The sequence below is a fragment of the Dermacentor silvarum genome, chromosome 10 (assembly GCF_013339745.2).
Source record: "Dermacentor silvarum isolate Dsil-2018 chromosome 10, BIME_Dsil_1.4, whole genome shotgun sequence".
Classification (NCBI taxonomy): Eukaryota; Metazoa; Arthropoda; class Arachnida; order Ixodida; family Ixodidae; genus Dermacentor; species Dermacentor silvarum.
The window spans coordinates 66,320,420-66,339,627 of NC_051163.1; the positions used below are offsets into that span (position 1 = coordinate 66,320,420).

General features: G+C 47.0%; 18 non-coding genes across 18 annotated transcripts; all 18 read left to right on the forward strand.

Annotated features, from left to right (window-relative positions):
• The first annotated feature begins 66 nt into the window (after positions 1-66).
• Trnae-uuc (transfer RNA glutamic acid (anticodon UUC)) lies at positions 67-139 on the forward strand. Its single transcript has one exon. It is a non-coding gene; the product is annotated as a tRNA-Glu (tRNA).
• Positions 140-145: 6 nt separating this feature from the next.
• On the forward strand, positions 146-217 carry Trnaq-cug (transfer RNA glutamine (anticodon CUG)). The gene has a single exon. It is a non-coding gene; the product is annotated as a tRNA-Gln (tRNA).
• A 73-nt stretch (positions 218-290) lies between these two features.
• Trnae-uuc (transfer RNA glutamic acid (anticodon UUC)) lies at positions 291-362 on the forward strand. The gene has a single exon. It is a non-coding gene; the product is annotated as a tRNA-Glu (tRNA).
• Positions 363-513: 151 nt separating this feature from the next.
• On the forward strand, positions 514-585 carry Trnae-uuc (transfer RNA glutamic acid (anticodon UUC)). The gene has a single exon. It is a non-coding gene; the product is annotated as a tRNA-Glu (tRNA).
• Positions 586-591: 6 nt separating this feature from the next.
• Positions 592-663, forward strand: Trnaq-cug (transfer RNA glutamine (anticodon CUG)). Its single transcript has one exon. It is a non-coding gene; the product is annotated as a tRNA-Gln (tRNA).
• A 74-nt stretch (positions 664-737) lies between these two features.
• Trnae-uuc (transfer RNA glutamic acid (anticodon UUC)) lies at positions 738-809 on the forward strand. The gene has a single exon. It is a non-coding gene; the product is annotated as a tRNA-Glu (tRNA).
• A 6-nt stretch (positions 810-815) lies between these two features.
• Positions 816-887, forward strand: Trnaq-cug (transfer RNA glutamine (anticodon CUG)). Its single transcript has one exon. It is a non-coding gene; the product is annotated as a tRNA-Gln (tRNA).
• Positions 888-961: 74 nt separating this feature from the next.
• Trnae-uuc (transfer RNA glutamic acid (anticodon UUC)) lies at positions 962-1,033 on the forward strand. The gene has a single exon. It is a non-coding gene; the product is annotated as a tRNA-Glu (tRNA).
• A 6-nt stretch (positions 1,034-1,039) lies between these two features.
• Trnaq-cug (transfer RNA glutamine (anticodon CUG)) lies at positions 1,040-1,111 on the forward strand. The gene has a single exon. It is a non-coding gene; the product is annotated as a tRNA-Gln (tRNA).
• Positions 1,112-6,105: 4,994 nt separating this feature from the next.
• On the forward strand, positions 6,106-6,177 carry Trnae-uuc (transfer RNA glutamic acid (anticodon UUC)). Its single transcript has one exon. It is a non-coding gene; the product is annotated as a tRNA-Glu (tRNA).
• Positions 6,178-6,183: 6 nt separating this feature from the next.
• Positions 6,184-6,255, forward strand: Trnaq-cug (transfer RNA glutamine (anticodon CUG)). The gene has a single exon. It is a non-coding gene; the product is annotated as a tRNA-Gln (tRNA).
• Positions 6,256-6,329: 74 nt separating this feature from the next.
• On the forward strand, positions 6,330-6,401 carry Trnae-uuc (transfer RNA glutamic acid (anticodon UUC)). The gene has a single exon. It is a non-coding gene; the product is annotated as a tRNA-Glu (tRNA).
• Positions 6,402-6,407: 6 nt separating this feature from the next.
• Positions 6,408-6,479, forward strand: Trnaq-cug (transfer RNA glutamine (anticodon CUG)). The gene has a single exon. It is a non-coding gene; the product is annotated as a tRNA-Gln (tRNA).
• Positions 6,480-6,553: 74 nt separating this feature from the next.
• Trnae-uuc (transfer RNA glutamic acid (anticodon UUC)) lies at positions 6,554-6,625 on the forward strand. The gene has a single exon. It is a non-coding gene; the product is annotated as a tRNA-Glu (tRNA).
• Positions 6,626-6,631: 6 nt separating this feature from the next.
• On the forward strand, positions 6,632-6,703 carry Trnaq-cug (transfer RNA glutamine (anticodon CUG)). Its single transcript has one exon. It is a non-coding gene; the product is annotated as a tRNA-Gln (tRNA).
• Positions 6,704-6,859: 156 nt separating this feature from the next.
• Positions 6,860-6,931, forward strand: Trnaq-cug (transfer RNA glutamine (anticodon CUG)). The gene has a single exon. It is a non-coding gene; the product is annotated as a tRNA-Gln (tRNA).
• Positions 6,932-7,005: 74 nt separating this feature from the next.
• Trnae-uuc (transfer RNA glutamic acid (anticodon UUC)) lies at positions 7,006-7,077 on the forward strand. The gene has a single exon. It is a non-coding gene; the product is annotated as a tRNA-Glu (tRNA).
• A 6-nt stretch (positions 7,078-7,083) lies between these two features.
• Trnaq-cug (transfer RNA glutamine (anticodon CUG)) lies at positions 7,084-7,155 on the forward strand. Its single transcript has one exon. It is a non-coding gene; the product is annotated as a tRNA-Gln (tRNA).
• The last annotated feature ends 12,053 nt before the right edge of the window (positions 7,156-19,208 follow it).

Genomic DNA, 19,208 nt, shown 5'->3' on the forward strand with positions numbered 1-19,208 from the left:
TCTTTTTGCCTGCGCGCTGGACTGTGTTTTTGACACCAATACCCGCTGCGTCAGCGATGTCCTCTCTCCGTCGTGCGTCTAATGGCTAGGATACCTGGCTTTCACCCAGGAGGCCCGGGTTCGATTCCCGGCGTCGGAATAGGGCGGTCTCATGGTGTAACGGTTAGCACTCTGGACTCTGAATCCAGCAATCCGAGTTCAAATCTCGGTGAGACCTCGTTTCTTTCTTTTTGCACGGCGCGTGGACTGTGTTTAGTGAACAGAAGCCCACTGCGTCAGCGTGTCCCGTCTCCGGCGTGGTCTAGTGGCTAGGATACCTGGCTTTCACCCAGGAGGCCCGGGTTCGATTCCCGGCGTCGGAATAGTGCGGTCTCATGGTGTCATGGTTAGCACTCTGGACTCTGAATCCAGCAATCGGAGTTCAAATCTCGGTGAGACCTCGTTTCTTTCTTTTGCACGGCGCGCGGACTGTGTTTAGTGAACAGAAGCCCCACTGCGTCAGCGTGTCCCGTCTCCGGCGTGGTCTAGTGGCTAGGATACCTGGCTTTCACCCAGGAGGCCCGGGTTCGATTCCCGGCGTCGGAATAGTGCGGTCTCATGGTGTAACGGTTAGCACTCTGGACTCTGAATCCAGCAATCCGAGTTCAAATCTCGGTGAGACCTCGTTTCTTTCTTTTTGCACGGCGCGCGGACTGTGTTTAGTGAACAGAAGCCCCACTGCGTCAGCGTGTCCCGTCTCCGGCGTGGTCTAGTGGCTAGGATACCTGGCTTTCACCCAGGAGGCCCGGGTTCGATTCCTGGCGTCGGAATAGTGCGGTCTCATGGTGTAACGGTTAGCACTCTGGACTCTGAATCCAGCAATCGGAGTTCAAATCTCGGTGAGACCTCGTTTCTTTCTTTTTGCACGGCGCGCGGACTGTGTTTAGTGAACAGAAGCCCCACTGCGTCAGCGTGTCCCGTCTCCGGCGTGGTCTAGTGGCTAGGATACCTGGCTTTCACCCAGGAGGCCCGGGTTCGATTCCCGGCGTCGGAATAGGGCGGTCTCATGGTGTAACGGTTAGCACTCTGGACTCTGAATCCAGCAATCCGAGTTCAAATCTCGGTGAGACCTCATTTCTTTCTTTTTGCACGGCGCGCGGACTGTGTTTAGTGAACAGAAGCCCCACTGCGTCAGCGTGTCCCGTCACCGCGGGCTCCGTAGGAGCGGCTTCAGCGGCCCAGAGCGGCCGCGGTAACAGGATTTCCACCTCGGACAGCGAGTACCAAGTTGTTTTGCCGAGTTTGCCAACAGGGCGTTTTGTTGTGAACACAGTTTTTTTACATTGTGATATCAGGGCCCGCCCATACCGGGTGGAAGATTTCCGCGATGCGCTCGCCCCGTTATCGCTCCCGCCAGAAGTGGTGGCCCTCGGGGCCTACCGTATGAGCCATGTTTGGGCCGTAACCTTCAAGGACGACGAAGCGGTGAAGAAGATCGTCAGCGTTGGTGAGCTGCAGGTCAAAAAGGGCCTATGCCTCGTCATTGACCCCGCCAAGCAGGATGTGCGCTTGAAAGTGCATTGGCTGCTGCACACCGTTCCCGACGAGGACGTGCGTCTTGCCTTCGCGCCGTTCGGAAGGGTCACGGACGTCGCCCGCGAGCAGTGGCGTGTTCATGGCGTGGCGGATAAGAACTCTACGACAAGACTGGTTACGCTGAAGTTGAAGCCGGGCGTAACGCTGGTCGACCTGCCACATCAGGTGAGCGTCGCCGGCGAGCTGGCTCTCGTGGTTGTGCCAGGCAGGGCCCCTCTCGGCCTGCGGTGCCGCGGAACGGGCCATATTCGTCGCGACTGCCGCATTCCGCGGTGTGGTGCGTGCCGACGCTTCGGTCACGAAGAGAGTCAGTGTGAGCGGACGTACGCTAGCGTGACCGGACCCGTGAGCAACGACGACAACTCTGCCCTGCTCATGGACGAGGCGGACATGGAAGACACATCGTCCACGGCTAAGGAAGCAGCTGGCGAGGTGGCAAAGTCGGAGGTACGACTTCAAGAACAAAGGCAACACGTCGACGAGGCCGCCGCCTCTGAACAACAAGAGAAAGCAGAGGGCACTGCAGCCATGCCGAACCCTGAGGAAGAGAGCCCACCTGATCCGGGAGCGGCCTCCACCCCCCCTGAACCTGAAGACATGGACACCCATAGCGGGCTCGCTACCTTGCAGGCGGGGAAACGCCCACGCGACCAGACCAATAGCCTGGCTATGATACAGGACAGCAGTGGCGGAGACGAGCCACCGCCCAAAACGCCAGGTATGAGGAGACCAACCTTGAAGCTGCAGCCGAACATTACGGCCGACCCACGGCAGACGGGTAAACTGCCTCCGTAGTTCTGTACTGTGTATAGCTTGACGTGGGTTGGGGGGTTGGTGAGTGCAATGGCCGTCACCCTGAGCACTATTCTTTTTAGATACGTGTCAGGAACGGGGGCCCAAGTTGCATTTGAGTGTTGTTTTCGAGAGGTCGGGTTTGTTCTCTATTGTGGCATTCGACGTTGTTATCGGCACGTCAATATGTACTCGCGCCTTTGGGTAACTGATGGGCACCCTTCTGCCGTTTAGTCATGGCGGCTAATATTGAAGTAGCGCTACGTGTAGCCACGTTAAATGTACGAGGGCTCGGTGCAAGAAGGCGGCAATGTCAGCTAAGTCGCCTACTCTTAGATAATGACTTGCATCTTGTGGGAATCCAAGAAACCAAAATAGAGAGCCAAGAGCTAACCGACAGATGGTGTTCAATTTTTGTACTCACTTTGACGTGTGTGTTTCTCACGTGGTTGGTGGATCAGGTGGTTGCGCTATATTCATTCGAAGAAACTTTGGCATTTGTGTGCAGTCAGTGTTTTCGTGTGAAACTGGGCGCCTTTTAGTGGCTGATTTTTGTTTTTGCGATAAGGATTTCCGTGTCATTTGTGTCTACGCACCGAATATCGAAACAGACCGGCGATCCTTCTTTGAGCGTCTTGAAGCGTACGTAAACTGTCAGAAGGTGGTAGTACTGCTGGGCGATTTTAACTGTGTATGCACTGCTGATGATCGCGCAAGATGTTCACACGTTCGCGACAAGATTGCTGAATTGCTACATGCGGTGGTGCACGATTACGACTTGGAAAATATTGGTAGTGTCTTCGCCAGCGGTACTCACTCGCAGTTTACCCACTTCCAGCGTGATAGCCACGCTCGGCTAGATAGATTATATCTGTCAGCCGAATTGGTGCCCTTGTGTAGTGGATATGATGTGCAACCCATTACATATAGCGATCACTGCTTGGTAACTGCCACCTTTGGGAAAAGACAGATCAAACACACCTTTAACTGGGACCTCGGGAAATTGAACGTGCAGTTGTTAGATGACGATGGTTTCGTGGATGCCGTTGCGAAGGAACTAGAAAGCCTGAGTTCAGTCCAACTAGAAAGGTTCGCCATTAAATGGGAAGAATTTAAACAGAAAGTTAAAACTATGGCTATTGAAAGAAGCAGTGTACTTCGGCATAACCTGAAACAGGCAGAAACAAACCTTCGCCAGCAACTGCAATTTTTCATCAGCATGGAAAGTGTCCAGCCTGGTGTGTATGCTAAGGAAATAAAGGAAGTGAAAGCCGAACTCGAAAGGATAGACTCCGAGAAGTACAAAGCGGCCGTTGTGCGATCAAGGTCTGAGAAGCTGTGGGCGGGAGAAGCGCCAACAAAACGAGCCCTCTCAGACGAGAAAAGGTACGCGTGTCGGAAGGAAATCCGCCAGCTAGCTAAAGGCAATGATATCACGTCCGACCAAAACGACATCAAGCAAGGGATCGCCGATCACTTCAAAGCCTTCTTGAGTCAACCACGTGAACCTAAAGATGGCTACCAGATGGAATTCCTTTCATTGATGCCAAGGCTAGATGAAGAAGTTAAGACACGGCTTGAACATCCCATTACCCTGAGTGAGATAGAGTGCGCAATAGACGAGTTGGCCCCCGGTAAAGCACCTGGGCCTGATGGCTTAGGGGCCACTTTCTATAAAACTTTTAAGTCTGCGCTGGCTCATCTCCTCCAACTAGTTATTAGCGAAGCGTACGACCGAAAAAGATTGCCCTTGTCTTTCACAACATCGCATATCGTACTAATCCCGAAGAGTGATGATGAAAAGAAACGCCTGTTGCCTGGCTCATATCATCCGATAACTCTAGCCAACGTTGACTATAAAATATTCACGAAAGTTTTAGCAAAACGACTGCAAAGTGTCATCAAAACGTTGGTAGGGCCGCACCAGACTTGTGGCATTAAAGGCCGCAGTATTACAACAAATGTACACGTGGCTCGAAGTGTGCTAGAGTGTTCCGATGCGATTGGCGATTACGTCGCGATGATGCAGATCGATTTGGCAAAAGCCTTCGACCTCGTCTCGCACAAGGCTCTACTATACATACTTGAACACACGAATGTTGGCAGTGTGATAACGGAAGGTGTCACGATGGCGTACAAGAACTGCTCAACGCGAATTATTGTTAATGGGGAGCTCACCGATAGCTTTCGTGTGCTCTCGTCGGTGCGTCAAGGATGCCCGCTTTCGCCCCTTCTGTTTGCTGCTTACCTCGAGCCACTCTGTTAGGCCATTAAAAACAACGAACGCATAGTAGGCTATCGACTACAGGAAGCACATGTTAAAATATTGGCGTATGCCGACGACATCGCGATTTTCTGCACAGATAAAGCGAGCAATATAGAGGCAACTGCTGTAGTCGAAAAGTTTTGCAATTCAACTGGAGCCCAGATAAACTGGGATAAAAGTTATGGCTTCTGGCATGGCAGTTGGGAAGACAAGCCGGTGACCTTTTCTCGATTGAATTGGTCAAGGTTACCTACACAGTACCTGGGGGTGCCTCTCGGAAGTTACCGTGAGCCCGAACCGTACTGGCTCGACCAAGGTTCGACAGCAAAGGAAAAGGCTGACGGTTGGAGAGGCAAGCAATTGTCAATGTTTTCTAGAGCCACTGTTTGCAACCTTTTTTTAGTTTCCAAGATATGGTATGTTATGAATGTGTTGTGTGCTGCGCGGGTAAGCGTACAAAAAATTCACCGAATTTTCGCCACTTTCATTTGGGCCTCTACCTGGGAGAGGACGAGCCGAACAAATTTGTTTTTCCCGGTCAAGAAAGGTGGGCTTGGTCTGGTTCACTTGTTTTTGCGACAAATTGTGTCACGCTTTGTGTTTTTGCGGGATCAAAATGATCTCTTTCTTCGAACACTAATTCAAGTACGGCTGGGTAGACTTCTTCCGGGATTTGTTGTTTCGTCGGCTCAGAACATGCCGGGAACCGTGACTGGGTACCTGCGTGAAGTGGTGCTGGCGTATAGGATGTTGAATGTGCGTTTTTCGCTACAGTATCTGTCCACCGTTACAAAAAAAAATTGTACAGAGATCTCGTAGACACGATGCTACCTGTACCTTTGTACCGTTCACCACACCGTGGAGGCCCCGGACAGGACGTTCTAAAAAGAGTCAAGAAAATGCCAGTGCGGCCATCAACTAAGTCTTTCTTTTTCAAATTACATACAAATACACTTCCCGTTAAGACCTGGCTTCATAGCAAGGGTATTTTCATCCCCTGGACAACCGACTGCTTTTTATGTAAAAAACCAGAAACAATAGAACATGTTTTCCTAGATTGCTGGGACCCGATCTTTCACTGGGACGTTCTGCAGAGAACGCTGAAGAAACAGTTACCTCTGGACCCGTATGGAATACGGTTCTTGCAATAGATACCTCAGAGGAAGTACCGTATGACCTCATTATGGTCCTGGGCCTCCACGCGATGTGGAAAACTCGCATGCAATTTGAACATGCAGACATCGTTGTGAAACCGGTGCGAGAACACTTCATTGAGAGTGTTGTTTATGTGAGAGACGCGTACAAAGTACTGCCTGATCCACCACAATGGATGTCTGTACTGGATGAACTGGTGTCACTGAAAAGATTTTAGTGCTGTGCTAGCCAAAGTGTGGCTGGCACGTTTTATCCTTTGTAACCTATGAGTTTGTACGTCGAAGACGGCAATAAAGAAAAAAAAAGCGTGTCCCGTCTCCGGCGTGGTCTAGTGGCTAGGATACCTGGCTTTCACCAAAGAGGCCCGGGATCGATTCCCGGCGTCGGAATAATGCGGTCCCATGGTGTAACGGTTAGCACTCTGGACTCTGAATCCAGCAATCCGAGTTCAAATCTCGGTGAGACCTCGTTTCTTTCTTTTTGCACGGCGCGCGGACTGTGTTTAGTGAACAGAAGCCCCACTGCGTCAGCGTGTCCCGTCTCCGGCGTGGTCTAGTGGCTAGGATACCTGGCTTTCACCCAGGAGGCCCGGGTTCGATTGCCGGCGTCGGAATAGTGCGGTCCCATGGTGTAACGGTTAGCACTCTGGACTCTGAATCCAGCAATCCGAGTTCAAATCTCGGTGAGACCTCGTTTCTTTCTTTTTGCATGGCGCGCGGACTGTGTTTAGGGAACAGAAGCCCCACTGCGTCAGCGTGTCCCGTCTCCGGCGTGGTCTAGTGGCTAGGATACCTGGCTTTCACCCAGGAGGCCCGGGTTCGATTCCCGGCGTCGGAATAGTGCGGTCTCATGGTGTAACGGTTAGCACTCTGGACTCTGAATCCAGCAATCCGAGTTCAAATCTCGCTGAGACCTCGTTTCCTTTCTTTTTTTTTCTCAGCGCGCGGACTGTCTTTAGTGAACAGAGGCCCCACTGCGTCAGCGTGTCCCGTCTCCGGCGTGGTCTAGTGGCTAGGATACCTGGCTTTCACCAAAGAGGCCAGGGATCTATTCCCGGCGTCGGAATAGTGCGGTCCCATGGTGTAACGGTTAGCACTCTGGACTCTGAATCCAGCAATCCGAGTTCAAATCTCGGTGAGACCTCGTTTCTTTCTTTTTGCACGGCGCGCGGACTGTGTTTAGTGAACAGAAGCCCCACTGCGTCAGCGTGTCCCGTCTCCGGCGTGGTCTAGTGTCTAGGATACCTGGCTTTCACCCAGGAGGCCCGGGTTCGATTCCCGGCGTCGGAATAGTGCGGTCTCATGGTGTAACGGTTAGCACTCTGGACTCTGAATCCAGCAATCCGAGTTCAAATCTCGCTGAGACCTCGTTTCTTTCTTTTTTGCACGGCGCGCGGACTGTGTTTAGTGAACAGAAGCCCCACTGCGTCAGCGTGTTCCGTCTCCGGCGTGGTCTAGTGACGCCGCGATACAGATCTATTACAATGTCGGACCCGGACAGGACGTTTTAGGAAGGGTTAAAAGGATGAACGTAGAACCGGTGGCAAGAACTTTCTTCTTTAAACTTCACTCTGGGACGCTCCCAGTAAAGCAATGGTTAGCCTATAAAGGCCTCTACGTCCCATGGACGACGAATTGTATATTATGTAAGAAGCCCGAAACTGTAGAACATGTGTTTATTTACTGCTGGGACGCCGTTTTTCATTGGGACATCCTTCAGCGCACATTGAAAAAAGACCTACCCATCACGAGTTAGGGCATTCGTTTTCTGCGCGTGGACAATGAAGACGGAATCCCATACGACATGTTCATGTTAATAGGACTACACAGCACCTGGCAGACTAGAATGGTGGTCCGTAATGCAGACCCTCACTGGCGTCCTGTCAGGGAAAACTTCATCGCAAAAATGGATTATATGTGTGAACTGTACAAAGCGCAACCAGTGCCTCCTGACTGGTTACCTCTGTTGTATGAATTGTGCAACATGAAAAAATTTTATTGTGAAAACACCGGGCCAAGGCATGGTCCACGTGCTCATTTTACCTTTCATGTTTCTGTTTTCCTATGCCCTGTAAAAAGAAAACAGGTAATAAAGAAGAAAAAAAAAACGGCGTGGTCCAGTGGCTAGGATACCTGGCTTTCACCCCGGAGGCCCGGGTTCGATTCCCGGCGTCGGAAGTGTGTTTTCCAATGGTGTAACGGTTAGCACTTGGACTTTGAATCCAGCAATACGATTTGAAATCTCGGCGAGACCTCGTTTCTTTCGCACTTTCCTAAGTGCGAAGCACTTTAGTAGCCCGGGATGTCGTCTCTCTTCAGTGGGTGTCACGCACAAGACAAGGTCTACGTAAGACATAAAATTCTCCTAAAATGGATAAAATTAAACCAAATAAGCATAAAAATAATTTAAAATAAGCAAGAAATCATGAATTAACGCATTCATTAAGCCACAATAATGAAATCTCGATCGAAAACGCCAAGCTGATACCTAAAGTAGTCAAGAGATGGCGTCATTGCCTCACAAGTGGACAGATTCCGCTAGGGTGCGCTGAAAGAGAGCCGTTCCCTGGAATCTGGAACGGAGTAATGGTGCCAGCGCTAACATTCGCAAATGCCATTATATGCTTAAATTCGGATATCGTGACGGGTTTGGAAGTTGACCAAAGACCAGTAAGCCGGTTGGCCTTGGCAGCCCACGGTAATACCACGAATGAGGCAGTGCAGGGTGACATGGGTTGGGCCTCTTTTGAAGTCGGAGAAGCACAGAGCAAAATTAGTTTTGAAGAAATGCTCAGGAACATGGATGAAAATAAACGGGCGGCTAAAGTGCACAAGTATCTGTGCATGAAAAGCGTGGACACGCAATGGAGGAGGAGGTCAACCAAGTACAAGATAATCGAAACTGTAAAAAGACAACCAGGAGTCACCAGAAAGAAAGTGAGAGAAATAGAGACAGTGAATTGGACTTAAAGAATGGAAACAAGAAAGACCATGGAGATTTACAAGAATGAGAAGAAAGCAATTAGAAGGGAAAATCTGTACGATAACACAAAGGGCAGTGCCTTGCTATTTGAGGCTCGAGCCGGTTGCCTAAGGACCAAAACATACCGGAGCAAATATTCGGAACTAGATAAGGCATGTGTATGCTGCAGTAAAGATCCAGATTCCACTCAGAACATCCTAATGGAATGCGACGGGATCCACCCAGCGAGAACCGTAGGTAACGTGCAACTCCCAGAAGCGCTTGGGTTTAAAGTGGAAGGAAACATCAACAGATCAGGCGTAGAGATAAGCAAGAGACGATTAGAGTACTGGTGGAAAAAAAGCAGGGAAAATATGGATACGGGACCTGATCTCTTAAAATCATAGGTAGCGGTACAAGGTGAATTTTTGAAAAAGAAAAAAAGAATAATGAGAGGTATACAAAAATGCTAGATAAAGAACATGTATAGTATACCTGATTAAATCAAGCAGGCTAGGTGACTATTTGTCGCCGCCCCGTTTCAAAGGGGATGCCAATAAATCATCATCATCATCATCCCGCTATGACTACCTCAAGGGCAAGAACGAAATCAGGAAAGAAACAATTTATGATCACTCAAAGGAAGCTCCTTACTTTTCGAAGCGAGATCAGGATGCCTTAGAACGCGTAGTTATAAAGAGAGGTACACCAAAGATGAAGACGCATGTGCTTGCTGCGGTAAAGCTAGGGAAACGAATCAAACGATGGAACATATTTTACTGGAATGTGAAAAAATCTACCCAGCTGCCAGTCTAGGCTCCTCTGACCTTGAAGCCCTTGGGTTCAGGAATAGCAGGGGGAAATTAAACATGTCCGCTAAAGAAATTAGTAAGAGGCCGTTGGATGTTTCGTGGCAGAAAAGTAGAGAGACAACAAACAACTGAGACGTACAGAAACCGAGTTCCCAGTAATGGTTAAAAAGTTCGATGCTTGGAATTCTTTGTATTTGCACGTTTCCTCAAAAATAAAGGTAGAACATTAGGCAAAATAATAACAAGAGCTTGGTGGCGCAACCCACCACCCCGTTTCATAGTGGTCGCTCATAGCATCCATCCATCCATCCATCCATCCATCCATCCATCCATCCCGCGCTCCGGGACGCTCTTTCCCGCCATGGATGCCGAGCAGCAAGCACGCTTGGAGCGACAGCAGGCGGTCACCCGTGAAAGACAGCGCCGACGCAGGGCTGGTGAAGCGGTGCGCGCCGGAGAAGCTGAAGTTGCTCGCCTGCGCAGGCAAGTTAATCCCAACACTGTGAAAAGAATAGCTAAACGCAGGATAAAACAACAGTTCTTCCTCTAGTGTGGCTGTGCCTTATATGCACAACATCTCAGCAGTATTTTGAGCGGCACAAATGCAGGCCAGGAGCGGCAGCCAGGAGACTGAAAGTTTTCATACCTCTCGGAGCTGCTATAGCCTTTATGCCTCGCCGAACTACAGAGGCAAGCCGGCGATGGCGACGTCCGATGCCGTAATTTTGAGGAAAATGCCAGTTAACATAGAAAGACAGCCCTGTTTGGGCTATCTAAGGTCCCATGACTAAGGTCCCTGCATGGTCCGAAGGTAGCGCAAACTATTGTTCAAATAGGAAAGGAGAATTTCCTCCCCGCCCTCTACCGCTCTCCTGACTTCTTCGCAGTTTTCCGCTCTCCCATTGGACGAGGCTTGACACGTGACGAATAACCCGTGCGGCTTTCGTTATCGCGGGAAAACGGCGTCATATTAGTGAGCGTAGAAACACCGGGACACATGTGCGCTGTGCGTGAGCGTAGGCTTTTTCCATTTTTGAAGACGCGCTCGGCTGCAGCACAATGCCGACTTGCTGTGCTGTTGGATGTTCGAATAGCATTGCCAAGAGGGGCAAGGTTTTTGCGGTTCCTCGTGGCGAACGAAACCTCAAACGGCGAGCCATATGGCTCCACCGTATCGGAAGAAACAAATTTGTCTGCCACCGAGGGAGGTCATTACTGAGTGGATTTCTGATCGCTGTTCTCACCCAGTTAGTGATGAACACGGTAAGGTGGGTGCGTTCGCGAGTTCACCATCAGCCATCAACTGAGTAAAAAAAAAAAGTTCTGGTTTATGCTCTGCAGCGAACAAAAGGGCGCATTTTGGCAATATTAATACCAGCATGACTTCTCATAAAATGAGCATAATGGAAGAGTCGCCAATTAAAGAGGAAAACGCAGAAAGCGCGCGTATTCACAGGAACCAAGGCATATAACTTAGGGGAAATAGAAGTGCGCGGATGTATTTTGAAAAAAAAAAAACCCTTTGAGGGTATTTAGCACATAAATGTATCTGCCGTGTTGTGTGTGCATAGTTTGATGTACCTCTTTTGGTAAATGCGTCAGGTAAACTGAACACCATTCGATTCCGAGAAACAATCAGCAGTGGTAAAGACTGCTTAGGATTGCGTTTAACTTGTTCTACCTTTCGTTTTCCTCGTCTGAGCGATGCAGATTCTACTAATAATTGAAGGTACTGCATATCTTACGTAGAAATCTCACGTACGAACAGCCTTGTGAAAATGCGCCCAGAACAGTCGCGTTTCAAGCAAGCGCTTCAACGCGCCGCATGTGATACGATATGGAGCGGGCGGTAGCGGCCGCGCGCTTCGCTCACTGGGCGAGGAGGAAACGGCGCGGAGAGGAGGAGTTGCGCTACCTTTGATAAATACAGGGATCTCACCCATGACGTTGCAGGAGCGCCGCACCAACACCACTCTGAGAGGCATCTGCAGTTACTTTTGTCTCCAGACTCGTATCAAATATAGCAAGCAATGGTGCATTGCTTAAATCCCGACATATAGCCTGACATTCCTTTTCGTGGGTTGGTGTCCAATCAAAGATGACGCTTTGTTTGATGAGGGAACGTAAAGTAGACGTACGCGGCGAGAGTGATGGTAGGTACTTGCTGAAGTAGTTAACGACTCCCAGTAGCATTTGTACCGCCAATTGGTCCTGAGGTTTTGACATTTTTAAAAGACCGTCAACGAGATCAGGATTCGGCCTAATGCCCTTGTCGCTAATGATGTCACCCAGGAACAGAACTTCTTGTAGGCCAAAGCGACACTTGGATGCATTGAAGAGGTATCAGCTGCTTCTAATGCTCTGCGCAGCCTCCGGTCGCTTATTCTGCGCCGTTATTTATAGTAGAAGGTGGAAAGGGTTAGTAACAGTGAGGGCCAGGTATATGCACGTGGCAATCGTGCATGTAGATAGCGCATGCGCTTTCATCAGATATGATACAATCTCTAGAACCGCCACTACCTCCACCCCCACAGACCATTCAGTGCTCTCAGTATTCAGCGTGCCTCTCCCTCCCGTTTGCTGCATACTTTTACGCATACCTGCGAAAGCCTCACGAGAAGCCTCCCAATTTCAGTTATTATGGGACTCAGTGCGACGGGTGAGGAGGCCCGGTAGGCCCGCCTCTGCTGTGAAAAGTTTAGGGAGGAGCTCACGCCGACCAGCTGCGCCGCGTTTGCCATGTGCACCAGCCGTGCCTTCGTCATCAAATCGGTTCTTTCGCAAAGTTGCGCAATCGCGGACTGCGGTTACACCCGCACATTTGGGGGAACGTTGTGCTTGATTTTAGGTGCCGGCGGCAACACGCGCACAGCCCTCGCTGTCACCCAGACGTTAGAGAGGAAGGGGGGGGGGGGGGGTCGTCGCTGACGGCTCTCCGGTCTTTTATTGTTTCTTGCTTTCCTTTCTTTCACTTCGTTCGACCAGCCGATATAATTACTTGGTTTGTTTTCAGCGCTATCTTCGCAATCCCGCACCCGTACTGCGTCTGCTATAGGCGTCTGGCGCCGCAGTGGACGGCCCGCGTATAGTATAAGGGTACACCGATGTGCTGTGGAGTGTCTCTTTCCGCAAACAGACGATATCCGCAACAAGGAACTCGCACTCTTGCAAGCTTCTTGCACAAGCACACAAGAACGCTTCAACAACAACGTCGCGTTCGTTGTGGTCAGTCTCGGGCGACCTACCTGGTTCTAACAAGAAACACGGAGAAAGGAAAAAAGAAAATCTGGAAAAAAAAGGAAACAAGGATTTAACTTAATTCTCATGCACTAACGCGCGTGGGGAAAGCGCGTAGTTACCGTGGCGGAAGAACCCTAGCTCACTGCGAGCTGCATTTAAGTGACACTAAAGAGCATTGGTTTAAATCGGTTTAGGCTAACAAAGTTTTTTTTTAAATGTGCCATTTTCACCCATCTGGAGGGAATAGGTTGATTAGTAGTGGCATGCAAATAAAGCGGCCAGGCTACGCGTTTGCTTTTTAATTTAGCGCGAGAACTTCAGTTCTGGTGAACGTCAGTGTGAGGTCACTGATATAAAAGTGTTTTTTTTTTTTGCATATTTGGGCCATTCAGGCGCAGGAAACGCACTCGAATATCGTTGCTTTGACTCTTCCGTTTCCTATATAACGCAATATCGGCCTTATTAACAGTCAAACGGTTGGTTAACTGTAGTAGTACTATAGGGATGGAATAGTTAACTATAGTAACTGGAGGAGAAGCTGTGAAGGTTTATTACGTCACGGCGAGCTGGTGCAAGAACTTCAGGGTGGTGTCGCCAGGCTTCGCCACCGGGCTCGTACCTCTAAGGTCCCTGTATTTTTCAAAGGTAGCGCAAACTCCGCCTCTCCGCGCCGTTTCTTCCTCGCCCAGTGAGCGAAGCGCGCGGCCGCTACCGCCCGCTCCATATCGTATCACATGCGGCGCGTTGAAGCGCTTGCTTGAAACGCGACTGTTCTGGGCGCATTTTCACAAGGCTGTTCGTACGTGAGATTTCTACGTAAGATATGCAGTACCTTCAATTATTAGTAGAATCTGCATCGCTCAGACGAGGAAAACGAAAGGTAGAACAAGTTAAACGCAATCCTAAGCAGTCTTTACCACTGCTGATTGTTTCTCGGAATCTAATGGTGTTCTGTTTACTTGACGCATTTACGAAAGCAAAGAGGTACATCAAACTATGCACACACAACACGGCAGATACATTTATGTGCTAAATACACTCAACGTGTTTTTTTTAATTTCCAAAATGCATTCGCGCGCTTGTCTTTCCCCGTCAGTTATATGCCTTGGTTCCCGTGTGTGCGCGCCCTTTCTGCGTTTTGCTCTTTAGTTGTCGACTTTTGCATTATGCTCATTTTATTAGAAGTCACGCTGGTATTCATATTGCCAAAATGCGCCCTTTTGTTCGCCGCAGAGCGTAAACCGGGACCAACAGCTATGTCGGGACATTGGGAAGCATAACTGAAAGCGGCCATATTTATGATCTAACGCTTGAATAAGAATTTTTTTACAAAGACTCTGTTTGACCCAACCCCATTTAACTCGCACAGAGAGTTTTCATAGTGTACCACCAAGTTTCGCTAAATTTGGTCTTGGTGGCTTTTACAGTTCTGTCAGGGCAGTGGGATCAATTCTGCGCCGCTCGTTAGATAGGCTATAGAGGCTCTAGAGACTAGCACTCTAGAGTGCTTGCATACGTAATTCATTGTGAAAGTCCCAATTACCCATCTATTGTGAACTTTACCTCCACATCAAACGTTACCTGGTCCTCAAAGTCACAAAACTGAAAGACGCTACCTCCTTTAGTTCAATGAGGACACCAGGCGAACCCGGTTTATCACGTATGAAAAAGTTACAGGCAAAAAATGAGGGTTGAATAAATTTTCGTAACGCTTTAAATAAGCCAGAAACGTTAAAACTCCGCGACACATTGTAGTTAAAATGCTGCCTATTCCATCAAAGTATCAAAATATCTGAAATTCAGAGTTCTCTTGTGGACATTGTGAAACCTAACTAATAACAACAGCGTAATATTTCCGAACACTTGCTTACAGTTTTTTTTTTCAAAGCTGTACATAATCAACACGCATTTACCATCACACATAAACTTGGCGTATTATTCCCCCTATGTTGGCACAATTTTACCTCAGTTGTAGTTGTAATTATGACAGTGCAGCCGTCTATTCCATCGGAAAAGGCGAACTTAACCAACTCATTTTATACATTGCCAATATATTGCCTATAACATGCCCCTAATTTTCCCCAGATATAAACAATATCTCACCTTGTTTATATCTTGAGGACAAGGTTAGCTCACCGAGGACACCGGAGAAACAAACTATGCGCCTTGTATGATGCACGAACACATTTGAAAAAACGAGGGTCTAGTAATTATTTGGAGCACTTGCATTTAAAACAGGAAAGGAAAAGTTTCGCTATGCATTGTGCTCGGAATTCTCCTATTTTCACGGAAATTCAAGTCCGTACCTTGTGCAGTTGTTTTATAAGTCTGGGAAACTATTCGACTAACGGCACTATGACACCCTGAAACACTTCAACGAGTAACTTTCTACAAAGGCTGTAATAAACATACACAGAATGAGCATACTATATCGCTTGTCACTCAGAACACTGATTCGTACTTCAAATAAATACAAACACCGTGCCGCGCATAGTTTATCGAGCATACCGGGGGGGAAACAACTAAATGCCGTGTATAACGTGTAAAAAAATGGGGAAAGCGAGTATTCCGTTACTGTTTTTCGAACACATAATCATAAGTTTCATAAGTTTCAGTGACTGTGTTCAGCAATGGGCTAGACTGGATGTCACCATCCGAGAAGTGAGGGCAATAATGAACTGAATCGTGCCTTATCTCAATCCAGATCTTAAATTGCATGCCTAGCAATTATGCAACAGAAAAAAAATTCCCTTTTTCTGCACACACCCGTCCATTTGACACAAGGAAAAAGCATAATGCAAAACTGAGAGACACTGATTATGCAGGCTCTGGCATCCTGCCACACTAAATCACCTAGGAAAGTTGATGAGTATTCTAAACAGCATAGAAGAGAAGAAAAATTATGACAAGGAAACTATGAGCAGGCTGGTGTGTACTTTTGGGCTCTCATTTATTACTGTAAAATATTTTAGGTTCATATGTGATGTCATTGTGATGAGAAAAGAAAGAAGTTAGGCAAGATTGTCAGCTGCTATGGGGTGTGCTTTATTAGAAAGTATAGGCTGCATTAGTACCTGTGTGGGTAAACCAGAGTGTTCCCTGATCAGTGAAGCTATTTTAGCATACAATAGCTGCCTTGAGGCTACTTATTTTGCTTCAATTGATGGGCGGAAGGTATCTTGCTTTCTTAAAACAATTTTCACAGGGAAGTGCTGCATACTTATAAGGTGCATATGATATCTAAGGCAACATGTAAAGCTTTATTTTGATAGTAAAGCCTTAGCCATCACTAACATCTGTACTGTATACTGATATGGCAGTACCACGCTTACACTTTTAGACGTTGTTTGCAGCTAAGCATACAGGAATGCATACAATTTTTTTTCTTTCTTTGAAAATCTTGGTCACAAACCTGTCTCATGTACTGATGAAGTTAAAATTGTGTCATTGTGCATCGTCTCCATGCTTCTTAATATGAAAACTAAGACATCAGCTCCATGTGCCAGGTGGCATGTGTGGTGCCTGAGCACCAAAGAAGGGAAACTCAGGGTTGCCTTAATAATCACCAAAAATCTCTTGCGTATTCTTGTAGTAAACTGATATGGCTTGTAGTATACTGATATGGCAGTACCACGCTTACACTTTTAGACGTTGTTTGCAGCTAAGCATACAGGAATGCATACAATTTTTTTTCTTTCTTTGAAAATCTTGGTCACAAACCTGTCTCATGTACTGATGAAGTTAAAATTGTGTCATTGTGCATCGTCTCCATGCTTCTTAATATGAAAACTAAGACATCAGCTCCATGTGCCAGGTGGCATGTGTGGTGCCTGAGCACCAAAGAAGGGAAACTCAGGGCTGCCTTAATAATCACCAAAAATCTCTTGCGTATTCTTGTAGTAAACTGATATGGCTTGTAGTATACTGATATGGCAGTACCACGCTTACACTTTTAGACGTTGTTTGCAGCTAAGCATACAGGAATGCATACAATTTTTTTTCTTTCTTTGAAAATCTTGGTCACAAACCTGTCTCATGTACTGATGAAGTTAAAATTGTGTCATTGTGCATCGTCTCCATGCTTCTTAATATGAAAACTAAGACATCAGCTCCATGTGCCAGGTGGCATGTGTGGTGCCTGAGCACCAAAGAAGGGAAACTCAGGGCTGCCTTAATAATCACCAAAAATCTCTTGCGTATTCTTGTAGTAAACTGATATGGCTTGTAGTATACTGATATGGCAGTACCACGCTTACACTATTAGACGTTGTTTGCAGCTAAGCATACAGGAATGCATACAATTTTTTTTCTTTCTTTGAAAATCTTGGTCACAAACCTGTCTCATGTACTGATGAAGTTAAAATTGTGTCATTGTGCATCGTCTCCATGCTTCTTAATATGAAAACTAAGACATCAGCTCCATGTGCCAGGTGGCATGTGTGGTGCCTGAGCACCAAAGAAGGGAAACTCAGGGCTGCCTTAATAATCACCAAAAATCGCTTGCGTATTCTTGTAGTAAACTGATATGGCTTGTAGTATACTGATATGGCAGTACCACGCTTACACTTTTAGACGTTGTTTGCAGCTAAGCATACAGGAATGCATACAATTTTTCTTCTTTCTTTGAAAATCTTGGTCACAAACCTGTCTCATGTACTGATGAAGTTAAAATTGTGTCATTGTGCATCGTCTCCATGCTTCTTAATATGAAAACTAAGACATCAGCTCCATGTGCCAGGTGGCATGTGTGGTGCCTGAGCACCAAAGAAGGGAAACTCAGGGCTGCCTTAATAATCACCAAAAATCGCTTGCGTATTCTTGTAGTAAACTGATATGGCTTGTAGTATACTGATATGGCAGTACCACGCTTACACTATTAGACGTTGTTTGCAGCTAAGCATACAGGAATGCATACATTTTTTTTTCTTTCTTTGAAAATCTTGGCACAAACCTGTCTCATGTACTGATGAAGTTAAAATTGTGTCATTGTGCATCATCTCCATGCTTCTTAATATGAAAACTAAGACATCAGCTCCATGTGCCAGGTGGCATGTGTGGTGCCTGAGCACCAAAGAAGGGAAACTCAGGGCTGCCTTAATAATCACCAAAAATCGCTTGCGTATTCTTGTAGTAAACTGATATGGCTTGTAGTATACTGATATGGCAGTACCACGCTTACACTTTTAGACGTTGTTTGCAGCTAAGCATACAGGAATGCATACAATTTTTTTTCTTTCTTTGAAAATCTTGGTCACAAACCTGTCTCATGTACTGATGAAGTTAAAATTGTGTCATTGTGCATCGTCTCCATGCTTCTTAATATGAAAACTAAGACATCAGCTCCATGTGCCAGGTGGCATGTGTGGTGCCTGAGCACCAAAGAAGGGAAACTCAGGGCTGCCTTAATAATCACCAAAAATCTCTTGCGTATTCTTGTAGTAAACTGATATGGCTTGTAGTATACTGATATGGCAGTACCACGCTTACACTTTTAGACGTTGTTTGCAGCTAAGCATACAGGAATGCATACAATTTTTTTCTTTCTTTGAAAATCTTGGTCACAAACCTGTCTCATGTACTGATGAAGTTAAAATTGTGTCATTGTGCATCGTCTCCATGCTTCTTAATATGAAAACTAAGACATCAGCTCCATGTGCCAGGTGGCATGTGTGGTGCCTGAGCACCAAAGAAGGGAAACTCAGGGCTGCCTTAATAATCACCAAAAATCTCTTGCGTATTCTTGTAGTAAACTGATATGGCTTGTAGTATACTGATATGGCAGTACCACGCTTACACTTTTAGACGTTGTTTGCAGCTAAGCATACAGGAATGCATACAATTTTTTTTCTTTCTTTGAAAATCTTGGTCACAAACCTGTCTCATGTACTGATGAAGTTAAAATTGTGTCATTGTGCATCGTCTCCATGCTTCTTAATATGAAAACTAAGACATCAGCTCCATGTGCCAGGTGGCATGTGTGGTGCCTGAGCACCAAAGAAGGGAAACTCAGGGCTGCCTTAATAATCACCAAAAATCTCTTGCGTATTCTTGTAGTAAACTGATATGGCTTGTAGTATACTGATATGGCAGTACCACGCTTACACTATTAGACGTTGTTTGCAGCTAAGCATACAGGAATGCATACAATTTTTCTTCTTTCTTTGAAAATCTTGGTCACAAACCTGTCTCATGTACTGATGAAGTTAAAATTGTGTCATTGTGCATCGTCTCCATGCTTCTTAATATGAAAACTAAGACATCAGCTCCATGTGCCAGGTGGCATGTGTGGTGCCTGAGCACCAAAGAAGGGAAACTCAGGGCTGCCTTAATAATCACCAAAAATCTCTTGCGTATTCTTGTAGTAAACTGATATGGCTTGTAGTATACTGATATGGCAGTACCACGCT